The sequence below is a fragment of the Ovis aries genome, chromosome 14 (genome assembly GCF_016772045.2).
Source record: "Ovis aries strain OAR_USU_Benz2616 breed Rambouillet chromosome 14, ARS-UI_Ramb_v3.0, whole genome shotgun sequence".
Lineage (NCBI taxonomy): Eukaryota > Metazoa > Chordata > Mammalia > Artiodactyla > Bovidae > Ovis > Ovis aries.
The window spans coordinates 20,862,554-20,880,156 of NC_056067.1; the positions used below are offsets into that span (position 1 = coordinate 20,862,554).

Consider the following 17,603-nt stretch of genomic DNA (forward strand, 5'->3'; position numbering starts at 1 on the left):
AAACAGTAGAAACAGTGTCAGACTTTATTTGGGGGGGCTCCAAAATCACTGCAGATGGTGACTGCAGCCGTGAAATTAAAAGACGCTTACTCCTTGGAAGAAAAGTTATGACCAACTTAGATAGTATATAGAAAAGCAGAGACATTACTTTGCCGACTAAGGTCCGTCTAGTCAAGGCTATGGTTTTTCCTGTGGTCATGTATGGATGTGAGATTTGGACTGTGAAGAAGGCTAAGTGCCAAAGAATTGATGCTTTTGACCTGTGGTGTTGGAGAAGACTCTTGAAACTCCCTTGGACTGCAAGGAGATCCAACCAGTCCATTCTGAAGGAGACCAACCCTGGGATTTCTTTGGAAGGAATGATGCTAAAGCTGAAGCCCCAGTACTTTGGCCACCTCATGCGAAGAGTTGACTCATTGGAAAAGACTCTGATGCTGGGAGGGATTGGGAGCAGGAGGAGCAGGGGACGACAGAGGATGAGATGGCTCGATGGCATCATGGACTCAATGGATGTGAGTCTGAGTGAACTCCGGGAGTTGGTGATGACAGGTAGGCCTGGCGTGCTGCGATTCCTGGGGTCGCAAAGAGTCGGACACGACTGAGCGACTGAACTGAACTGAACTGAACTGAACTGAACTGAACATACCCTCCACCCAGTTCCACCCAAAGGTTACATTTTGTATAACCGTAAATGTCGTCGAAACCAGGAAACTGACTTTGGTTGAAGTGACAATACTTTGACTCAGGTTGTACTGTTTATTTTTACACTCAGTATTTTTCAAGTACAGACGGTCCCCAACTTACAATGTTTCAACTTATAATTTTTTGACTTTACAATGTTGCAAAAGCAATACAAATTCAGTAAAAGCCGTACTTCAAATTTTGAATTTGGATCTTTTCCCAGGCTAGCCATATGTGGTACAATCTTCTCTTGTGAGGCTGGGCAGTGGCAGCAAGTCATAGCTCCCAGTCAGACATGCAATCATGGTGGTAAACAACTGACAGGACGATTCTGTACCCAGACAACCACTTCCGCTTTCACTGTTAGTACAACATTCAATAAATTACATAAGACATTCAGCACTTTATTACAAAACAGACATCATATAAGAGGATTTCGCCCACCTGCAGGCTAATGTGTTTTGAGCACATATTCAGTAAGTTCAGTTCAGTTCAGTCGCTCAGTTGTGTCCAACTCTTCACGACCCCATGAGCTGCAGCACGCCAGGCCTCCCTGTCCATCATCATCTCCGGGAGTTCACCCAGACTCATGTCCGTTGAGTCAGTGATGCCATCCAGCCATCTCATCCTCGGTCGTCCCTTCTCCTCCTGCCCCCAATCCTTCCCAGCATCAGCGTCTTTTCAAATGAGTCAGCTCTTCACATCAGATGGCCAAAATATTGGAGTTTCAGCTTCAATATCAGTCCTTCCAAAGAACACCCAGAACTGATCTCCTTTAGGATAGACTGGTTGGATCTCCTTGGAGTCCAAGGGACTCTCAAGAGTCTTCTCCAACACCACAGTTCAAAAGCATCAATTCTTTGGCACCCAGGTTTCTTCACAGTCCAAATCTCATATCCATACATGACTACTGGAAAAACCATAGCCTTGACTAGACAAACCTTTGTTGGCAAAGTAATGTCTCTGCTTTTGAATATGCTGTCTAGGTTGGTCATAACTTTCCTTCCAAGGAGTAAGCGTCTTTTAATTTCATGGCTGCAATCACCATCTGCAGTGATTTGGGAGCCCAGAAAAACAAAGTCAGCCACTGTTTCCACTGTTTCCCCACCTATTTCCCATGAAGTGATGGGACCAAATGCCATGATCTTAGTTTTCTGAATGTTGAGCTGTAAGCTAACTTTTTCACTGTCCTCTTTCACTTTCATCAAGAGGCTCTTTAGTTCTTCTTCACTTTCTGCCATAAGGGTGGTGTCATCTGAATATCTGAGGTTATTGATATTTCTCCCGGCAATCTTGATTCCAGCTTGCGCTTCCTCCAGCACAGTGTTTCTCATGATATACTCTGCATAAAAGTTAAATAAGCAGGAAGGTCAGGTGGTCTGGTATTCCCATCTCTTTCAGAATTTTCCACAGTTATTGTGATCCACACAGTCAAAGGCTTTGACATAGTCAATAAAGCAGAAATAGATGTTTTTCTGGAACTCTCTTGCTTTTTCTGTGATCTAGTGAATGTTGGCAATTTGATCTCTGGTTCCTCTTCCCTTTCTAAAACCAGCTTGAACATCTGGAAGTTCACGGTTCACATACTGCTAAAGCCTGGCTTGGTAAGTTAGATGCATTAAATGCATTTCAACATGATATTTTCCACTTACAATGGGCTTGTTGGGATGTAACTCAGTTATAAGTCAAGAAAAATAGGTCTACAGGTAGTCTACAGAATATTTATAAATAAATTAACCAAACTTCGAGTTTTTAACTTTTAAGCATTTGAGACATTTAACTCAGTATGTTAACTTGCTCGGCAAAAGCGCGTATAAAAGTTTAGTTTGGGTATCTGAAATTTAGAAAGCAGTATACAAAGCATGAACATCTAGTATCTATTAAGCATTGAACTAGTAATCAGAGACACCAGTAGTGCCTTCATGCAGTTCACAGTCCAGGGGGAACTACAAACCAGCAAATGCCATTAGGGACATAGCAAGAAATATTCTGTGGTGTTTCTTGGGAAATGCATAGGAACACAGAAGTAAAGACATCTAATGTGGGTTTAGAAAGTCATAGATGGTTTTATAGAGCAACGTGAAACCTGAAAATTACATAGGAGCCAGCCAGATACAAGAGAGGTGGGAGAGATGTTCGAGGCAACCTGTGCTAAGACCCAGAGATGAGAAAGATCATGATCTACCTACAGGACAGATGGAAGTTTTGTCAGTGGAGCCTAGCGCAGGAGATGAGATATTAACCCCACAGGAGGGCAAAATCATCTATTAACCCCTTCGTTAAGGGTCGCAAAGAGTTGGACTCGACTGAGCACACGCACGCACACAAGTTACTGTATTAATATGCCTATACTAACCAATATTAGTGACATCCTTAGAGGTGATTTTTACCATGAGGTCTTCAATTACACTTTTTTCCCCCTGGGTTTACTTACTGTTGCTTGTTATTCTCAGTTTTGTTAATTGTTCCTATTGTTTGGGTTTGGGTTTTGTTCTTTCTTTTTTCATTAATTTCAGTTTGGAAGTCATCTTGGGCACAACTGGGTAGATGGAAACTGAAGTCTGCAGATAGGTGTGTTGATTGTCTGTGGAGTGGATACAAAGATGAATAAGGAAAGGGACTTGCCTTTGAAAAAGCAATTAGCCTAGAGGGATAATGGAAATGGCTCTTGCAGTAGCACAGATAGTTCAGTACTATGCAAATAGTGGGGAGGATGTCAATCAAACAGTACACACAGCCTCCTCCGCCACATCGAGCCTCAGGTATGTTCTGTTTAACTTCAAGAGTGACTAAAACATATTTGAATTAATTGTCAGTATTTGAAAATTAGGAACGTCTTCAAAATCTGTATTTCAGTCTTTTCTTGAAAAATAGAAAGTTTTTGCCGCACTGGACCTGTCTATCACTCCATACCACGGTAGCTGGCCAGAGTTGCTGGGTAACTACTGCGCATGCGTCACCAGGACTTCCGCCTCCACTCTGCCCCGCTGCTTTACTCCCCACTTCCATCACTTATTTGTGTCATTTTGCCAGGCCCCCATAGAGAGTGAGGCTAATCACCCATAGTGTAAATGCACAGGAAAATTTCATGAAGGCTATGCCCCATACCTCGATAGAGATTACCTATGAGAAGGGTCATGGAGTGGACAGACATTCTACTTTCCAATTTTACATCTGGATTTTTGAAGATTTTAGAACAAGAATGTTTTACTACTATAACGTTACAAATCAGTGTTTATTAAGAAGTTATAATCATGTGTGTAGAAAACTAAAAATACCATAAGAGCAGAATAAATGGATTATTAGAGATTCTTAGAAGGGAGAGAAATTATCTTCAACTGAGAAACCCAGATAGCATATTGAAAAGCAGAGACATTACTTTGCCAACAAAGATCCATCTAGTCAAGGCTATGGTTTCTCCTGTGGTCATGTATGGATGTGAGAGCTGGACTGTGAAGAAAGCTGAGCACCAAAGACTTGATGCTTTTGAACTGTGGTGTTGGAGAAGACTCTTGAGAGTCACTTGGACTGCAAGGAGATTCAACCAGTCCATTCTAAAGATCAGCCCTGGGTGTTCTTTGGAAGGACTGATGCTAAAGCTGAAACTCCAGTACTTTGGCCACCTCATGCGAAGAGTTGACTCATTGGAAAAGACTCTGATGCTGGGAGGGATTGGGGGCAGGAGGAGAAGGGGACGACAGAGGATGAGATGGTTGGATGGCATCACCGACTCGATATACGTGAGTCTGAGTGAACTCTGGGAGTTGGTGATGGACAGGGAGGCCTGGTGTGCTGTGATTCATGGGGTTGCAAAGAGTCAGACACAACTGAGCGACTGAACTGAACTGAGAAAATTCTCCAGGACTAAGTTGTGAGATTATGCTAGAATCTCAACTTGGTTCATTATTTGACATTTAGCAGGATGCTAAATGACAGATGCTATATGAGAAAAGTGTTAGTTGCTCAGTCATGTCTGACTCTTGGGATCCCATGGACTGTAGCCTGCCAAGACGCCTGTGTCCATGGAATTCTCCAGGCAAGAATACTGGAGTGGATAGCCATTCCCTTCTCCAGAGGATCTTCCTGACCCAGGGATCAAACCTGGGTCTCCCACATTGCAGGCAGATTCTTTAATGTCTGAGCCACCAGCAGCAATGTATTTTCAGTGAGTAGATTCCAGAACACATGTCATGGCAAAACAGCCAAGTTGGAAGGTCAAATAGGACTAGAATAGGTGAACCCTTGGACATAGTAGGTGACATTGAAGAAAAAAATCTGCCGTAGACTAGTCTGTTGTTCTCTTTTTGCTTTTGTTAGTACAAAAATCAGCAAGACAAGGATTCATATCTATTTAAGATGAGAATGTCTGGGCTGGTTGGGCTTTTGCCTGTCCCATACAGAGACACAAAAAAGCATGATCATGAGTTGGGCAAACCCCAGAAAAAACCTTATTCTTCTCGATCCTAAGGACAAGGGTATGTTCAAATCAATAAACACTATTTAAGCAGATCAATCAGGCAGAAATAATGGTCCTGGTAATTTTGATCTCCTCAGCTTATTCTCTGAGCTCCCTAAAAGAATTCTTCAATCAAATTTTATTTTTCAGTTTCCATTAAAACCTAAAATAAGAGAATCCCAAGCATGTTTCCAAAGTCTACAGAAAGCAATGAAAATAAACTTAATTGTCAGCTGGAATACAACAAATAAAAAGAAATCATTCTTCCTCTCACTGAGTTTTCAGGAAAGAGGTAACACAAAAATCACAGTTTTTAAATCCATAAGGAAATGCAATTATTTGCCTATACTTCCAATTTATGGCTATGCAGACAACCCAGTTTTACTATGAAGATTTTTAAAATAATCCCCTTCATCTTAAAAGAAGTTTGGATGAGATGAATCTGTTAGTCCTCCTAGCTCTGGGAGCCTATGCTTTATGACAGTAAATTCTCTCCAACAGCTGTTGTTTTTTAAATAACTAATTAGCACTACCATGGCTGGCTACTAAAGTTAATTGGGGGAAAAAAAGTCTAGCAATGAATTATTTCAACCCATGTGGTGATTTCTTTATTACGGGTTATCTCTAAATTTCTAATGTGATTGTTTTATTATAAAAATAATGACAATATCCATTAAATACTGAGTGTTTTTATGTGCCAGACGCTTAACTGGTGGTGTCTTTTTTTAATCTTGACATCAATCTATTAAGTAGAATTTAATGTCCCCCATTTTATATATTAGAAAACTAAGGCTCCAAGGGTTAAATACCTTCCCAAGGTCTCAGAGATAAGCAATGATGGAGCCAGGACTCAAATCCAAATTGATTTTCTGCCAAAACTTTCATTCTTATTTGTTCCACCACACAGTGTCCAGATTTAAAGATAAGCTGTTTTTTAATCAGAAGAAGCCAAATTTAATCCATCCCTTTGATTGACTGATTTAGTGATAGACCATATAGTCTCTATTAATAAGACTCCAATAAGGAAATAGCCAATTTTTCCTATCATTGTTCATTCTTCACATTTTAAGATAGATTTATATTTCTCTGTGGTTATAATGCTCATGTAAAAAGAATCAGAGAGCTATAATTATTTTCATTGTCTCAAACATGATCTACACTTTAAAGAAGATTCTTGGAAATAAGTATCGTAGGCCTCCCACCCACTCCCAAACATAGCTTTATTACTCAACCATCTGCATAGTTCCTTTGACAAACAGTATGTCACTTTCATACTTAATAGCTGAGTAGGATTGATATGATACCAAACAAATGCCTTTCTGTTCAAGAGAATCTATACTTGAGAAAACATGTTTCCCCCAGGAAGCCTCCATTTATCCATCAGGATGAATCATGAAGATGGGTGACAAAGGCAATTCCCCAAAGAGAGGATTTGCTCACGTGCTTTGATTGGTTGGGCTTTTGGCTCTGAAAAGTACACCTGCAAGTTAAGCATGTGAATTATCTTCTCAATGTCTTTTCAGTTTTGTTCATTTCAGTGGGAGAAGAGTAAGGCAGTGTTTAGACCCAAAGTGCTTTCCAAATGGAACACGCAAGTTGGATCTAAACATTTACTAAGACATACTCTGAGTCCAGTCATATTATTTTAAACAGAAACATCATTTGGCCAGAAATGACTTTAGGACAGAGCCGATTCCAACATTCACAGTGGCTACAAAAAAGATTCTGTTTTGGCCAGCAAAGACTTCCAAAAAAACATTGCTAGCCATCCATGGAAAAGGAGTGAGTGCCCCCTGGTGAAAATGTGGGAAATGTTTCCATATGTTATTTTTGGCTGGCAAGAAGGTGCAGATGTCTTCACAATAAAAATATACTCCCTAGGAGTGCTCGTCTCCTTGAGAAGAGTTGGCACAGTTTGGAGCACTGGATCCACAGTGTGGCAGAGACACTCAAAGAGGGGAAGACTGTCAAAGCCATCGCTGAGACACAGCCACAGGGCAGGCGCCCAAGTTACACAAGCTGGGGACCATGGGCAGCTCTTGGTGCATTTTCTCCTATCCCTGTTGGAAGGTCTCTTTTTCCCACCCTCTCCAAACCCATTCTCCACTCATCTCCACGCTGCTCTGTGTCCTGGAAGCTGACCTTTAGAGAGTCTATAAACCCTATGTCCTATTTCTGTGGTTTCTAGTTGGATTCAACCAAGGGAAGACACCACCAGGTGATCAGAGGGTGGGAGGATAGGGACACAGGACCTCCCTCTTTGTCAGTACAGGCTGGGAGGGATTATGTCCCTCAACCTAAATCTCAGCTCTCTAATGTACCTTTCCCATTCCAGGCTCTGGTGAACCTCCCCTTCCAGAGTCCCTTCAGACTTACAGTTGCTCCTTCCTGTCACTGGCTTGGGGCACTTCACCTTTCTTTATTGTTTTCCCTTAATCCTGCCCACACATTTGTATAAAGTCCGTGTGGTAAACATATCCTCTTAGCCCTTGTGATTGTGTCATCACTTATCCTCATGTCCTCTGACACAGTACTTTGCATTTGTTTCAAATTTTCCATAATAGGCTTCTATCACAATGCAACTACAGGAATGCCTAAGGTTACTGGTTGTCCCCATTACACCAGTTCTGACCACTTGGACTAGGGTGAGGTCAGAAGAATCAGAAGATGGGGCCTTTGTTTTCAGGGTCTTGCCCCACCATCCTATTCTCCAGGGGTTAAATTAAGCCAACTGCCACTCTCTCATTCCAACTGCTGGCTTCCACTGCTTCTCTACATTTTGAAAAGGAAAAAGAAAGACTGTTTACATTCAGCCTTCCGCTATCTCACTAGGAGGCAAGGAGAACATGGTGTACTGTCAGGAGGGATCTAGACAATTAAGCAAACAGTGGACTGGTTCTGTGGGTCTGGAGTTGGCCAGACTGGGCGCTCTGCAAACTGCAGGAACAGAAGGGCAGCACATTGAGTTAGCTTCCAGGGTATCCAGCCCAGAGGTTTTTAGACAAAAGCAAACAGGCATGGTTAGACCTTGCTAGTTAGACCTGTGCTCCAAAGATCCATACTTCCTTTGTTATTCTACTATGAAACTGTCATCCAAGATCTTGCCTAAATATACTTTATTGATGCTGTGAATGGCAATGATAAAGATGGGAGTATGGACTTTGGCCCTAAACCTGGAGTCAACTCCCAGATCCACTCCCCTCTTGCTGTGTGATTAAGGACAAATTTTACTTACTTTACTTCTGAGACTAACTGTCCTCAACCATCAAGTGGGATGACAGCACTTTTAGAATAGTGTGGTATTAAGGGTAAATGGCCCTGCAGAAGGGAATGGCAACCCACTCTAGTATTCTTGCCTGGAGAATCCCATGGACAGAGGAGCCTGGCGGTCTACAGTCCATGGGATCGCAAAGAGTCAGACACAACTGAGCGACTAACACACAAGGGTAAATGGGGGCTTCCCAGGTGGCTCAGTGGGTAAAGAACCTGCCTGCAATGCAGGAGACGCTGGAGATATGGGTTCAATTCCTGGGTCGGAAAAATCCCCTGGAGGAGGGCACGGCAACCCACTCCAGTATTCTTGCATGGAGAATCCCATGATCAGAGGAGCCTATGGGCTACAGTCCATAAGTCGCAAAGAGTCGGACACAACTGAAGTGACTGAGCATTACAGAGCACAGCTCAAGGGTAAATGAGGGCTTACCAGGTAGTGCTAGTGTAAAGAACCCGTCTGCCAAGGCAGGAGACATAAGAGACATGGGTTCAATCCCTGGGTCAGGAAGATCTCCTGGGGGAGGACATGGCAACCTGCTCCAGTATTCTTGCTTGGAGAATCCCCTGAACAGAGGAGTCTGAGGGGCTGCAGTCCATGGGGTCTCAAAAAGTCAGACACAACTGAATCGACTTAGCACACACACAAGGGTAAATGAAATCATGGAGTCAAAGTACACCGTCCCAGACACAGAGCCAGAACTCCAAGACGTGATTTTGCTTCCTCCCTTTTACTTCCCGAAGTATTGTAGGGTTCCATATCCTCACTGAAATTCAACAATTAGAACATCATAAAGAAAACTGCTTAGAGCTAACATAAAGATGGAATTGTTCTGCATCAAGAAAATTTCTCCTTGCTTCCTTTCACATCTGCTCAGGACTGACATACTAGGAACCATAAAATGAATGAAAAGAGTTAAATATTGAAGGCTTATTATACAACAGGCACAACACTAAGACTTTTAAAAATGTTATGTTTATCAAAAATATAAATGCACGTATTTAAGGAGTTAAAATAATTCATGATAATATACTGTGTGATGCAGGGAACTCTACTCAATATACTGTGGTGACATAAATGGGAAGGAAATCAGAGAGAGAGGGGATATACGTATATGTAGAGCTGATTCACTTTGCTGTACAATAAAAACTAACACAACATTGTAAAGCAACTATACACCAATTAAAATTTTTAATTAAAAAAAAAACACAAAATTTAAAATGTGGATCCCCTCTGCCTCTCCCTCTTTTGCATGGGACAGATAAATAAAAATTGTTTAAACACTGCTTATCAAAAACATCCTTATGGGATTTCCCTGGTGGTCCAGTGGTTAAGACTTCGCCTTTCAATGCAGGGAGTATGGGTTCTATCCCTGGTCAGGGAACTAAGATCCCGCATGACTCATGGCCAAAAACCAAAAACATGAAGCAGAAGCAATATTGTGACAAATTCAGTAAAGACTTTTTAAAAGGTCCATGTCAAAAAAATCTTTAAAAATCCTTACTCTACGCTCATACTTGATTTCACTACATATGGAATTCCAAGTGGGAGTAATTTTTTTTCAAATTCTGAAAGCATTTCTCCATCATCTTCCAATATCCACTGCGGCTGTTGAGAAGTGTGAAACCATTCTGATTCCTGGTCCTTTTGTGTGTGGCTAGTTTTTCCTCTCCCTCTTTTTTGAGATCTGTGGATCTGGTGTCAATCATTTTCCGTCCACTGTGCTGATATCTCAGTGGCCCTCCCTACCTAGGAATTCACCCTTCACTTCTGAGAAATGTTCAGTTGTCTGTCCCTCCATGTTCTCCTTTTGGAACCCCTAAGATCTTATACTTTCTGGGCTGGTTCTCTAAAATGTCTTCCTCTCTATCATTTCATCTGTTTACTCAGCTTTCCAGGATATATTCTTCATTTCATCTTCTCCCTGGCTTAATCCTCAATCTCTTCTGTGGAATATCTCATTTCTGTTCTCACTTGGAATTATTGAGAGTTCTATTTTATTTTCTAAATGTTCCTTTTTAAAGCATCCTGTTCTTGCTTTATGCATACAATGGTAAAAGGATTTTTTTTTCTTAATTTCTTTTCCCTGCATGGGCTCCATTTTTTCCCAGATTGTCTTGTTGTTATTGATTTTTTTGTTGCTCATTTTTATTTCTGTATTTCAATGTTTAAGCTTTCTCTTATGTCTGGTAGTCCAGTTATATGTTGTATTTGAGAGTACGGAGGTAGGAATTCTCTAACAGTCCAGCGATTAGGACTCCAAGTTTTCACTGGGGTGGCCCAGGTTCACTCCATGGTGGGAGAACTAAGGTACCCAAGCCATGCAGAGTGTCGGGGGAAAAAAAAAAGGAGTGCGGAGAGAAAACACAATTATAAGCTCTGATTGAAGATACTGACCATGCACTGGACTCGGTGATCTTGCTGGACCATTCCCTTGAAAAACATCCACGAAGTAGATCAAATTCTCCAGATAAGACTGACCACCTCCTAGGAAGGAAAAAAGCCAGAATGTCACTTCCGGAAACGGAGCGAAGGAAGAGAGGGAGGCCTTAGCGGCCAGAATGCATTGGCTCACTTAAATGCCTTGTTCACTTAAAAAGGGGACTCTGATGCCCTGCTTTACTCCACCCGTGATCCTAAGGCTTTGTGTCTGTGGCTTCAATCATGTTGATTTTTAGCGTTCCACGCCACAGACTTGCGATTCCGTTTTCTGAAGTGTGCTAAGTTGCACACTATCCTATTAGCCTCTAAAAACCATTCATGTATTCAAAACAAAACACCTTATTTAGGGCTTCCCTGGCGGCTCAGTGGTAAAGAATCTGTCTGCCAATGCAGGGAATATGGGTTCAATCTGTGCTCCGGGAAGATCCCACGTGCCAGAGGGCACCTGCCTAAGCCTATGCGCCGCAGCTACCGAGCCTGTGCTCTAGGACCTGCGTGCTGTAAGGACTGAAGCCCGCTTGCCTACAGCCTGGGCTCTGCAACAGGAGAAGCCTTGGCAATGAGAAGCTTGTGCACCTCGATGACCAGCAGCTCCCACTCGCCGCAACCAGAGAAAGCCCGCACGCAGCAACAAGAACCCAGCACAGCCATAAATAAATGAATGAATAAATAAATCTTAAAAAAAAAAAAAAATCTTATTTAGTGGTGTTTCTGGAGAGAATGAAAGCAAATGAGTAAAATCCACGGATTCCAAATGTTTTCTTTACTCAGATGTTCCAAGAAGCACTTTATGTATATTACTTGATTTTCTCCTCACAATCCCCCTCTAAGGAAAGTACAATTGTTATCCCCATTTCACAGAGGTGGAAACCAAAGCTCAGAGGGGTTAATTTACCCAAGGACGCACAACCAATACAAGGTATAACTCGGATTCAAAATTTGCTCTGACTCCAGACCCTCATTTCTTGTTCTTGTTGTTGTTGTGTGTGTGTGTGTGTGTGTGTTATGTTTTGGCTTTTTGGCTGAGAGACATGTGAGATCTTAGTTCCCAGACCTGGAGAAGTCCTAACCACTGGCCTGCAGCCTCATTTTCATCCACACCGGGCTCCTCTGTCCATAGGATTTCCCAGGCAAGAATACTGGAATGAGTTGCCACTTCCTCCTCCAAGGGACCTTCCTGACCCAGGGTTCGAACCTTCATCTCCTGCATTTCCTGCATTGGCAGGCACATTCTTTACCACTGAGCCACCTAGGAAGTTGTACAGCAATCACGTAGATCTAAGAAGAAAAATATATGGTTGTGACTCTAGTCTCTAATCTAAAGTCCCCTGTGGTGAGCTTCCCTGGTGGCTCAGCTGGTAAAGAATCCACCTGCAATGCGGGAGACCTGGGTTTGATACCTGGGATGGAAAGACCCCCTGGAGAAGGGAAAGGCTACCCACTCCACTATTCTGGCCTGGAGAATTCCATGGACTGTATAGTCTGTAGGGTTGCAAAGAGTCGGACACAACTGAGTGACTTTCACACTCACAGACTCACGTGGTGAGCAGACATTATTAGAAAACTTGACTAGATTTGAATTAAAATGCATTACACAAGTATTTGTACTCTGACATCTTGGGTTTAGTTAAACAATTGTTTGAAAGTTTGGATTCCAACTGGCAACATATTGGATTGTAATATACTGAGTAACATTCTAAATAAAATGCTGTTGAGTGAATGAAAAAGACTGAAATCTGAGCTCTTTCAGTGAATATTTTGATCGAAGTTAATAATTTCATCAGAGGTACTTCAGCTGGTAAAATAAGGTAGATCTAATATTCAAACTTTTTATCATGTGAGCATACAAAATTAAATTTTCTCTCTCAGCTCCTGATCATTGCTTTTCATCAACTGTTTGAGGGAGTAAGAGAGACTCATAATGCTTTCTTCCATGAGGAGGAATCTGCTTTAGCATAAGACTCCTGGCCTGCCTCTGCCCCATCACCCATGCCAGATGAGAGAAAGTGAAGAGAAGAGACTGAAAATGCATGGTTCCCTCTCTTTCTCTCTCTTTCCTTTTCATAGGCTGATTGTCCACGAGAAGCATCTTCCCTGCTTGTTCTAAGGTCCAGGGCTGCCTGTAACTAGTGTGTATGGATTCATCAGGGTTCCAACCAGAAAGAGATTTATTACAAGGAACTGGCTTATGAAATTGTGAGAGCTGGCTAGTGTGCTAAGTCACTTCAGTTATGTCCAACTCCTTGCGACCCCATGGACTGACTGTAGCCCATCAGGCTCCTCTGTCCATGGGATTTCCCAGGCAAGAATACTAGAGTGGGTTGCCATTTCCTTCTCCAGAGGATCTTCCCTACCCAGAGACTGAACCCACATCTCTGATGTTTCCTGCATTCGCAGGTGGGCTCATTAGCACCATTAGCACCATAAGGAGCATAAGGAGCACCGGGGCATGCCGGAAACTCTGGTGCAGAAGCTGATGCTGTCATCCACAGACTTAATTGGTCCTTCCTCAAGGAAACCTATTTTGCTCTTAAAGACTTTCAACTGATTAGTTCAGTTTATCCAGGATAATCTCCTTTATATAAAGTGCACTGATACAGATGTTGGTCACATCTGCAAAATACCTTCACATCAACACCTAGACTGGTGTTTGACTGAGTAGCCAAGGGGATACATAAAACTGACTAGACAGAGGAACCTGGTGGATTGCAGTCCATGGGGTCGCAAAGAGTCGGGCACGACTGAGCGACTAACACACATAACACACACATGAGAATAGTAAGTTTATTGTTGACTTAGACCTGTCACTTCTCAGACACCAGCTTTCCTTCACACATAGTTCAAGAAATGGTTATTTGAATAAACGCATGAATGAATGATTTTCTCTATCTGCTTACCCTTCTCAATATTTTTGGAACTCAGGATGCAAAAATGGTTACAATCCATTGTAGCCTCTCAAATTCACCTCACCCTTCCCCCACTTCCTAGGCTGAGTCCAGTCGGTTTGAGGAGCAACAGTGGCCAAGGAAGTCAACAGCAGAGAAGAAATGTCGCAGGGGCCAAAGAGGGGTCCCCATGGCGTTGCCTGCAGCCGAAAACACTGTGGGAGTACCCAGTTTAGGGCTTTGAGCAAATCCAAAGCAAGTTTCCCTCAACCTCAGGTTGGAACAGGAAAGCAATTCAGTGTTTCTCATGATCCCCAATGGGATGCAGAAGTAGCTGATGAAGATTAAAGCTAGAAAGGCTTGGCTTCCAGAAGTGAAGGACAACACAGAAGCTTGGATCAAGGACCCAGGCCAGAAAATTGGTTAGACAGATCATTGTTGGAAAAGTCTACCCCCAGTAACTTTAATTATTAAAAATGGCTTCCAAACCCAAGTGTCCATTGATAGATGAGTGGATAAAGAATATGGCACCATCTCAGCAAATGCCAGCAGGGTGATTTGCAGGCCCAGGAGACTCACTATCCATCTTCTACAAAACTGTAACATGAGTTACAGAAACTAGGTATAGCCCAGGAAAATCACGCAGAGTCGAGTGGAATGGACCCTGAATTATTTTTTGCACCATATTCCTCCATCCCTCTCAGGATAGAAGCTCAATAGGCAAATTATGTTGGATTATGGAAAAATAGTTTTACCTTTCCCACCGTATCAGAATTTGTGGACAAATATTCATGTCTGGCTACACAAAGAGACTGAGGACTGCAAGCATTTTAATCTCAAAGCCTAGCTTCTTTCCTTCCACCCTTTCTTTCCCTCTTTTTCTGTTTCCTTCCTTCTTCCTCTTTTACTTTTTCTGTGAAATAGACACTTTTAGATCTTTCATTATTTTGTGTTGTTGTTTAGTTGCTAAGTCACATCTGGCTGTGGGTTCCCACGCCTGTAGCCTGCCAGGCTTCTCTGTCCATGGGATTCCTTAGGTAAGAACACTGGAGTGGGTTGCGATTTTCTTCTCCAGGGGATCTTCCCAACCCAGGGATCAAACCCAGGTCTATTGCACTGGCAGGTGAATTCTCTACCACTGAGCCTCCAGGGAAGCCCTTCATCATTTCACAGCTGAAAGTGTGACCTGGAGTGTCCAGGATCTTCTTAAGAACGGAAGAGACAGTAATGCCCGTTATTGGAACAGAAAAAAAATGCTATTACCACCAAAAAACTGTGCAATTACAGGAGAGGATAGGCATGTTAACTAACCTCATAGTGTTAATCATTTTGTGATGTAAATGTGCCTCAAATCCTCACATTGTACACCTTAAACTTACACAATGTTATATGTCAATCAGATCTCAATAAAGCTGGAAAAAATGAAATGAGTCAATGAGTTCAACAAACTATAGCCTTGCCTCATGTGCATCTCTCCATCTATATGTTATACTTCCATAAAAAGCTCGAAATATATACCCTATAGATTATCTACTGGGTTGGAGTTGTTGAAAGTGGAACATACCTTTCATGGCAATGCAGGTATACATGGTTATGTATGGATTCAGAGTCTCTGAAAAGGGATTCCCCAAGTGTAGCTTTAAATTATTTTACTGACTTCTGTTAGCTCTCAGTTCTGGCAAGGGTAGCCTGAAAATTTAGATTATAATTTTCCTGGGGTTGAGCTACTAAATATGAGGCCTAACCAAAAATAAAGATCGTCTTTCTATCTGTGAATGCTGTCTTCAATATCTCTGACAAATACTTAAATCACTCAATAGCCATTTATTAGGTATTTACTATACCTAGAGTTCCATTCCAGTCCCCAGGGGATACAGTGGTGAGGAAGATGGGCACTCTGGCTGCTCTCAGGGAACTTATGTTCTAGTGTGTTCAGTCTCTAAGTCGTTTCCAACTTTTTGCAACCCCATGGACTGCAGCATGCCAGGCTCACCTGTCCTTCACTGTCTCCCAGAGTCTGCTCAAATTCATGTCCATTGAGACAGTGATGCCATCCAACTGTCTCATTCTCCATTGCCCCTTTGTCCTCCTACCCTCAATTTTTCCCAGCATCATGGTCTTTTCCAATGAGTTGGTTCTTTGCATCATGTGGCCAAATTATTGGAGCTTCAGCATCAGTCCTTCCAATGAATATTCAGGATGGATTTCCTTTAGGATTGACTGGTTTGATCTCCTTGAAGTCCAAGGAGATCAAAAGCATTAATTCTTGGGTACTCAGCCTTTCTTATGGTCCAACTATCAGGTCCATACATGACTGCTGGAAAATTGATTAGACAGATCATTGTTGGAAAGGTCTACCCCCAGTAACTTTAATTATTAAAAATGGCTTCCAAACCCAGTGTCCATCGACAGATGAATGGATAAAGAATATGTGGTATATATACATAATGAAATGTTCAGTTCAGGTCAGTCGCTCAGTCGTGTCCGACTCTTTGCGACCCCATGAATCACAGCACGCCAGGCCTCCCTGTCCATCACCAACTCCCAGAGTTTACTCAAACTCGTGTCCATCGAGTCAGTGATGCCATCCAGCCATCTCATCCTCGGTCATCCCCTTCTCCTCCTGCCCCCAATCCCTCCCAGCATCAAAGTCTTTTCCAATGAGTTCACTCTTCGCATGAGGTGGCCAAAGTACTGGAGTTTCAGCTTTAGCATCATTCCTTCCAAAGAACACCCAGGACTGATCTCCTTTAGAATGGACTGGTTGGATCTCCTTGGAGTCTAAGGGACTCTCAAGAGTCTTCTCCAACACCACAGTTCAAAAGCATCAATTCTTCAGTGCCCAGCTTTCTTCACAGTGCACCTCTCACATCCATACATGACCACCGGAAAAACCATAGCCTTGACTAGACGGACTTTTGTTGGACCTTTGTAATGTCTCTGCTTTTGAACATGCTATCTAGGTTGGTCATAACTTTTCTTCCAAGGAGTAAGCATCATTTAATTTCATGGCTGCAATTACCATCTGCAGTGATTTTGGAGCTCAAAAAAATAAAGCCTGACACTGTTTCCACTGTTTCCCCATCTATTTCCCATGAAGTGATGGGACCTGATGCCATGATCTTCGTTTTCTGAATGTTGAGCTTTAAGCCAACTTTTTCACTCTCCTCCTACTCAGCCATAAAAAAAGAATTAAATAATGCCATTTGCAGCAACATGAATGGACCAAGAGATTATCATACTAACTGAAGTAAGTCAGTCGGAGAAAGATAAATATATGATTTTGCTCATTTTGTGGAATCTTTTTTTAAAATGGTACAAATGAACTTATTTACAAAGCAGAATCAGACTCAAACAGACATAGAGAACAAATTTACTGCTACCAAAAGGAAAGGGGTGGGGGGGATAAATTAGAAGCTTGGAATTAAAATATACACACTGTTATGAATAATATAGATAATCAACAGGACCTACTGTGTAGCACAGGGAGTTCTATTCAATGTCTCTTAATAACCTATAATGGAAGAGAATGTAAGAAAAAGAATATATATGTATATGACATGTATATACAACTGAATCACTTTGCTGTACACCTGATACTAACACAACACTGTAAACCAACTATATTTCAATAAATTTTTTTTAAAAGAGATGGCTTCCAAAGTCTCTATCCCCATGGAATTCACCCAATGTCATCTACGAAGGAGCAGAACAGACTTGCAGGTCTCCTGAGCCTCCTTTCCTCTGGACTCAGCAGTCTTGGTCCCTTCCCCCTTAATCATGTTTGATACCACTTCACTTACCCCACTTTCCAGTCACCCTCTGGGGACACGCTCCAGATTGGCAAGATACTGATTAAAGTACTAGA

At 42.2% G+C, this 17,603-nt stretch overlaps 1 long non-coding RNA gene across 1 annotated transcript in view; it reads right to left on the reverse strand.

Moving 5' to 3' along the window:
• Positions 1–742: 742 nt before the first annotated feature.
• LOC121816480 (uncharacterized) overlaps positions 743–17,603 on the reverse strand; it is a 28,854-nt gene continuing 11,993 nt past the window's right edge. The window contains exons 2-4 of the long non-coding RNA XR_006056097.2: positions 10,806–10,895; positions 3,116–3,265; positions 743–2,023 (exon numbers count right to left, since the gene is read on the reverse strand). This is a non-coding gene — a long non-coding RNA (uncharacterized LOC121816480). The remainder of the gene's footprint in view (positions 2,024–3,115; positions 3,266–10,805; positions 10,896–17,603) is intronic.